This window comes from Pyrus communis, chromosome 14, assembly GCF_041283825.1.
Source record: "Pyrus communis isolate YQ-2024b chromosome 14, ASM4128382v1, whole genome shotgun sequence".
NCBI classification, from domain to species: Eukaryota; Viridiplantae; Streptophyta; class Magnoliopsida; order Rosales; family Rosaceae; genus Pyrus; species Pyrus communis.
In genome coordinates, this window is record NC_142578.1 from 5,110,612 (window position 1) to 5,117,500 (window position 6,889).

At 42.5% G+C, this 6,889-nt stretch overlaps 1 pseudogene across 1 annotated transcript; it reads left to right on the forward strand.

Moving 5' to 3' along the window:
- The first annotated feature begins 636 nt into the window (after positions 1-636).
- On the forward strand, positions 637-2,839 carry LOC137713629 (leucine-rich repeat receptor-like serine/threonine/tyrosine-protein kinase SOBIR1 pseudogene; annotated as a pseudogene). The gene has a single exon (XR_015955957.1). The product of XR_015955957.1 is annotated as a leucine-rich repeat receptor-like serine/threonine/tyrosine-protein kinase SOBIR1 pseudogene (transcript).
- Positions 2,840-6,889: the final 4,050 nt, after the last annotated feature.

Sequence of the window (6,889 nt, forward strand, 5' to 3'; positions counted from 1 at the left end):
TTGTGTTGACTTGACCGATGGAGATTTGAAGGGGGTGACTTGGAAACTTTGAAGTCAAGGAAATTATTTAACCCTGCGAAGGGAGCATGGAAATGTGGAATGAGGATCATTTCCGGATCTAATTTATGAGAATCTCAGGAATCTTTTAATTACATCCGTTTATCGTATATCGTGGGATTAAAAATTATTGTAAATTTTTTTATTTAAAATTAAATATAAATAGTAATTGACGAAAACTGATCACACAATATAAGATGAACATATACGATTAGAGGATCTTTGAAATTCTCACAAAGAGGATCCTCATTCCATGACATCATGAAACACAATCCATTTGGCACTTGGCAATCTACCGTTAGCGTGTATAGTGGCATTTAACAATCTTAATCTCGTTAATCTAGTTTAACGTTAATCTATTTAAATGTGTGAACAGAGCTCACACAGGTTCAAAAATAGCACATTTCTCTGAATCATCAGAACGTAATTTCGACCTACTCTTACATTTATACTCAAATGAAGATCTTTTCATAATATTTGACCTTCGTAGCCATAATTTATTGAAAAAACATTATAAATTGGGATGATTCATGGAAGAATAACCAAAGAATTCGCAGCTTCTTCTCAGTATGTGTGCACATGAACCCACAAATTAGAGATAAATGACCAAAGCGAAAACGCGTAGACGGAATTTAATGTGAATGAGGCTCCGCGGCCTCCACATTCCATCCATTATTCCACATCCTCCTTCTATATAATACAAATACAAACAACCGAGCCAACCAACACACAAGTACGAACTAGTACTACTTCAAAGTTCAAACTCATTCCAGTCACAAATGGCAGCCTTATCCGGCAGCACCGCCCAGCTCTACCTCCTCACCTTCCTCTCCCTCCTCTTCCTCATCCACGCAAGACTCAATCTCGACCCTTCCGATCTCCAAGCCCTCTCCACCATCCAAAAAACCTTGGGCTTCCAATTCCATATCAGTCAACCAGCCCCATGCAACACTCCCGGTGTCTTCTGTGAGCGCAGGCTCTCAGACAACAACACCTACGTCCTCCGAATCACCCGGCTCGTCTTCAAATCCCACCACCTCGACGGCTTTCTGAGCCCGGCAATAGGGCGGCTCTCCGAGCTCAAAGAGATCTCTCTTGCTCACAACAAGCTCGGTGACCAAATCCCATCTCAAATCGTAGACTGCCGGAAGCTTGAGATTCTCAACCTCGGAGACAACCGGTTTTCAGGGGAAGTTCCTGCCGGGTTGTCTAACCTCATTCGCCTTCGCACCCTCGACCTTTCTTCTAACAAGCTTTCCGGGAATTTGAGCTTCCTCAAGCATTTTCCCAACCTGGAAAGCCTTTCCATTGCCGACAATTTCTTCTCTGGGAAAATCCCAGCTTCCATTCGTTCCTTTCGTAATCTTCGGTTATTCAACTTCGCTGGAAACGAATTCCTCGATGGCTCGTTACCAACGATGGAAAGCGTCGAGATTTCAGGAACCGATGTGCCAAAACGTTACATTTTGGCTGAGAATACAAGCACAAAAGGCCACAACAACACCACAGCTGCTGCTAATGCTCAAGCTCCAACTAATGCTCTAGCTCCAGGTCCATCTGCAACACCAAAGCACAAGAAGAAGAATAACACGAAGAAGGTAGGAGGGTGGCTGCTCGGATTTTTTGCCGGAGCACTGGCCGGATTTGTATCCGGGTTGATATTCTCTCTGCTGTTTAAACTGCTCTTGGCCGTGGTAAGAGGTGGCGGCAAAGATGGCGGTCCTGCGATTTTCAGTTCTCTGATCAAAAGTAAAGAGGACTTGGCTTTCCTGGAAAAAGAAGATGGCTTGGCTAATTTGGAACTCATAGGAAGCGGTGGATGTGGACAGGTTTATAAAGCCGAATTGCCAGGAAGCAACGGCAAAATGATTGCTATAAAGAAGATAATTCAACCCCCTAAAGATGCCGATGAACTGACGGCTGATGAGGAAAGTAAGCTTATGAACAAGAAGATGCGTCAAATCCGATCGGAGATCAACACTGTAGGGAAAATTAGGCACCGGAATCTTATTCCTCTGCTAGCCCACGTGTCTCGACTGGATTGTCATTACCTGGTCTATGAGTTCATGAAGAATGGGAGCTTGCAAGACATATTGAATCAAGTTGCGGACGGAACAAGACAGTTGGACTGGCTTACAAGGCATAAAATTGCACTGGGAATTGCTGCAGGGCTTGAATACCTTCACTTGAACAACACCCCTCACATAATTCACAGAGATCTCAAGCCAGCAAACGTCCTGCTCGATGATGATATGGAAGCTCGGATTGCGGACTTTGGGCTTGCAAAAGCAATGCCGGACGCGCATACTCATATTTCAACTTCGAATGTGATGGGAACTGTTGGATATATCGCACCAGAATACCATCAGACATTCAAGTTCACAGACAGGTGTGATATATACAGTTTCGGGGTGGTGTTGGGGGTGCTGGTGATGGGAAGGCTTCCATCCGACGAGTTTTTCCAGAACACGAACGAGATGAGTCTGGTTAAGTGGATGAGGAATGTCATGACTTCAGAGAAACCTAAGCAGGCAATCGACGAGAAATTGATAGGAAACGGATATGAGGAGCAAATGCTCCTGGTTCTCAAGATTGCTTGCTTTTGCACTTTGGATAACCCGAAAGAGAGGCCTAACAGTAAGGACGTTAGGTGTATGCTGGCTCAGATCAAGCACTAAGTATCCAAGTATATGTTTGTAATCAATGGGAGTCCAACTAGATAAATTGTATCTCATATGTATTCTTAATGAAAATGATGTTATAAAATAGCAGGACGGAGAAGTGACCAGGGCAAGGAAGACTCCCAGTAGTCACATACCTAATTATAGCCTGTTCGATAATCAGGGAACCAAGAAGTGACCAACAACAACATCTAAGCCTTGTGCCAAGTCTTCGGTTAGCTATAAGCACTCCATGTCTTATCTTAAAATCTTTTTCCAAGTTTTTCTACGTCTTCCTCTATCTCTTTTGCAGCGTCTATCTCATAATCGTAATCGTATTCGGATGTCTATCTCATCTAACACAAACATCAGTAAACATGCCTCCTCAGATTCATGCTTCAAAACAAAGTGTACTTCCACTGAGAAAATAAAAAGTCCATCTAAGCGTACTCCATGGAAATGAAGGTCCCATGTAAATGTTGAAAATCAATGTCAAAGTTAGGCAAGGAAAGTTAGGCAATGTTAGGTATGGTTGAATAAAAATTATTAGGTGCAATTAATGTGTTTTGTGTGGTAATAAATAATCTTAGTTTAATCATTTGGTTTGCTATAAATACCTAAGTTCTCAAGCATTGTAAATCATCCAAGGAAAAACAAAGCCTAGAGCTAAATAAGAAAAGCTTTGCTAATTAGTTTGTTTTGTGAGCTTTCTTTAAGAGTGCTCTATTTTCTTCTTCTTGGGATCATTAGAGTTATCTTGGATACTCTTCTTATTCAACAATTGGTATCAGAGCCAAGTCGGTCAGGGATCGTTCTTGGTAGAGCATTGGTTGTAAAGTCTCTTGAAATTCCGAGTATGCTCTGTGGTTGCAGTTTTGACTGATCTTCCACATCAGAAAAGGTTTCTTGAGATTATTGCTGGGGTTATCACAAACCTTGAGAGGGAGCTTCTTTGTGTCGAGAGTAGTGTATTACTCTGCACGGTAATCACTCAAGCTTGTTCGGTGTAGTCAAAGTCTTGCCGATACGATGGGTGATCTTCAAGTTGTTGGAGGAATCAAGAAGCTCAACAACCAAAACTATAACACGTGGGCAACGTGTATAGAGTCTTACCTTCAAGGTCAAGACTTGTGGGAGGTTGTCGGTGGTAGTGAAGTTACACAACCGGCAGCGGAAGATGCTAACGGCGTCTTGCGAAAGTGGAAAATTAAAGCAGGCAAAGCGATGTTTGCTTTAAAGACCACAATTGAAGAAGAAATGTTGGAGCACATTCGGGATGCCAAAACGCCAAAGGAAGCATGGGACACTTTTGTTACACTCTTTTCGAAGAGGAACGATACAAAATTGCAACTTCTTGAGAATGAGCTGCTATCGATGGTACAACGCGACATGACGATTGCCCAGTACTTTCACAAGGTGAAGTCGATATGCCGCGAAATTTCAGAATTAGTTCCAACAGCTCCTATTGGGGAAACCAGGATGAAGAGAATAATTATCCATGGTTTGAGACCCGAATATCGAGGGTTCATTGCCGCTATACAAGGATGGCCAACACAACCATCGCTTGTTGAGTTTGAAAATTTGCTTGCAAGTCAAGAAGCTATGGCCAAGCAAATGGGAGGAGTCTCACTGAAGAGTGAAGAGGAAGCGCTCTACACCAACAAAAGCAAAGGCACCTTCAAGCGGTACGCTGGTGGTGGATCTAAAAGAAATGATGACAAGGAAAAAGGTCATCAAGGAGGAGGGAGTTCTCGGCCAGGGGGAGCTCCGAAGTATCACGGCAACCGTGGTCAGTCCCAGAATAATAAAAGATTTGAGGGCAAGTGTTACAATTGTGGAAAGAATGGCCACATGGCGAAGGATTGCTGGTTCAAAAGGCCTGCAGAAAGTAACGTCGCCAACTTAGAGAAGAAAAGTGAAGATGATTGGGACGTCATTGCGTCTCTAGCCCTGGAGGAAGAATGGGATGCAGAAGCATCATCTTGTTGGTGCTCAGAAAATGAGGCGTTGCCCGACCCAAAAGATTTAGAAGATACATTGCAAGGGAAACTGGGAGACCAAGCTGCCCAAATCCAATCAAGTCCAGATGAGCCTGAAGATTTGCTTGCTGGAGACGATGTCGAGCAAGAAGTACCTAAGAGTCCTTGGCAAACAGGTGTGTACCAACAACCACAAGAAGTTAGACCTAGTGAAGTGGAAGTATCAACTCCACAAGCACAACTAAGAAGGTCAACAAGAGTACGAAAGCCAAATCCTAAATATGCCAATGCTGCCATAACTGATGGAGCACCAAAAGAACCTGAGGTGTTTGAAGAAGCATCACATAGTTCTGAATGGATAAGAGCTATGGAAGAAGAAATCACTGCGCTTAAGCAGAATCAGACTTGGGATTTGGTGCCAAAGCCAAGGGATGTGAAACCCATATCCTGCAAATGGGTGTACAAGATAAAGCGTCGTCCTGATGGTTCAGTTGAAAGGTACAAGGCTCGGTTGGTGGCTCGAGGCTTCTCTCAGCAATATGGACTAGACTATGATGAAACGTTTAGTCCAGTAGCAAAGCTTACAACCGTACGAGTCCTACTTGCACTTGCAGCTAACAAAAATTGGAATCTATACCAAATGGATGTGAAGAATGCTTTCTTGCATGGAGAGTTAGATCGGGAGATCTACATGATGCAACCAATGGGCTTTGAAAGTAAAGTTCATCCCGAGTACGTGTGCAAGTTGAGGAAAGCACTCTACGGTCTAAAACAAGCACCAAGGGCGTGGTACGGTAAAATTGCAGAATTTCTAACGCAAAGTGGTTACTCAGTGGCTCATGCAGATTCCAACTTATTTGTTAAAGCTAATGGAGGAAAGTTAGCTATCGTGCTGGTGTACGTAGATGACTTAATCATAACCGGTGATGATGAGGCAGAAATTCTTCAGACGAAGGAGAATTTATCAGTCCGTTTCCAGATGAAGGAACTTGGTCAACTCAAGCATTTCCTTGGTCTAGAGGTTGATCGCACACAAGAAGGAATATTTCTCTGTCAACAGAAGTATTCCAAAGATTTATTGAAGAGGTTCGGAATGCTCGAATGCAAGCTGATCTCTACGCCGATGGAGCCAAATGTCAAAATGAGTGCACATGAAGGAAAAGATTTGGAAGATGCGACGATGTATCGACAATTGGTAGGTAGTCTGATCTACTTAACCTTGACTCGACCTGACATTTCTTATGCAGTTGGTGTGATGAGTCGGTACATGCAAAATCCAAAGAAGCCTCACTTGGAAGCAGTTCGACGAATACTGAGATATGTAAAGAGTACAATTGACTATGGTCTTTTGTACAAGAAAGGTGAAGACTGCAAGTTAGTTGGTTACTGTGATGCTGACTATGCGGGAGATCATGACACCAGGAGATCAACAACTGAGTATGTGTTTAAGCTTGGTTCTGGAACCATCTCTTGGTGTAGCAAGAGACAGCCAACGGTATCTTTGTCAACCACAGAAGCAGAGTATAGAGCAGCAGCAATGGCAGCTCAAGAGAATGCATGGTTGGTACAGTTGATGAGTGATCTACATCAACCAGTAGATTATCCAGTACCATTGTACTGTGATAACCAATCGGCCATTCGCTTGGCGGAAAATCCAGTCTTTCATGCAAGAACTAAACATGTGGAAGTGCACTACCACTTTATCAGAGAAAAGGTTCTACAAGAAAAGATTGAGATGAGACAAGTCAAGACGAATGATCAAGTTGCGGACTTGTTCACAAAAAGTTTAAGTACAGGCAAGCTCGAAAATTTTCACTGTCTGCTCAGCACAGTGCAAAGAATGAGAGCTGACATTGAGGGGGAGTGTTGAAAATCAATGTCAAAGTTAGGCAAGGAAAGTTAGGCAATGTTAGGTATGGTTGAATAAAAATTATTAGGTGCAATTAATGTGTTTTGTGTGGTAATAAATAATCTTAGTTTAATCATTTGGTTTGCTATAAATACCTAAGTTCTCAAGCATTGTAAATCATCCAAGGAAAAACAAAGCCTAGAGCTAAATAAGAAAAGCTTTGCTAATTAGTTTGTTTTGTGAGCTTTCTTTAAGAGTGCTCTATTTTCTTCTTCTTGGGATTATTAGAGTTATCTTGGATACTCTTCTTATTCAACAGTAAATGCATTCAATTTACTGTCCCC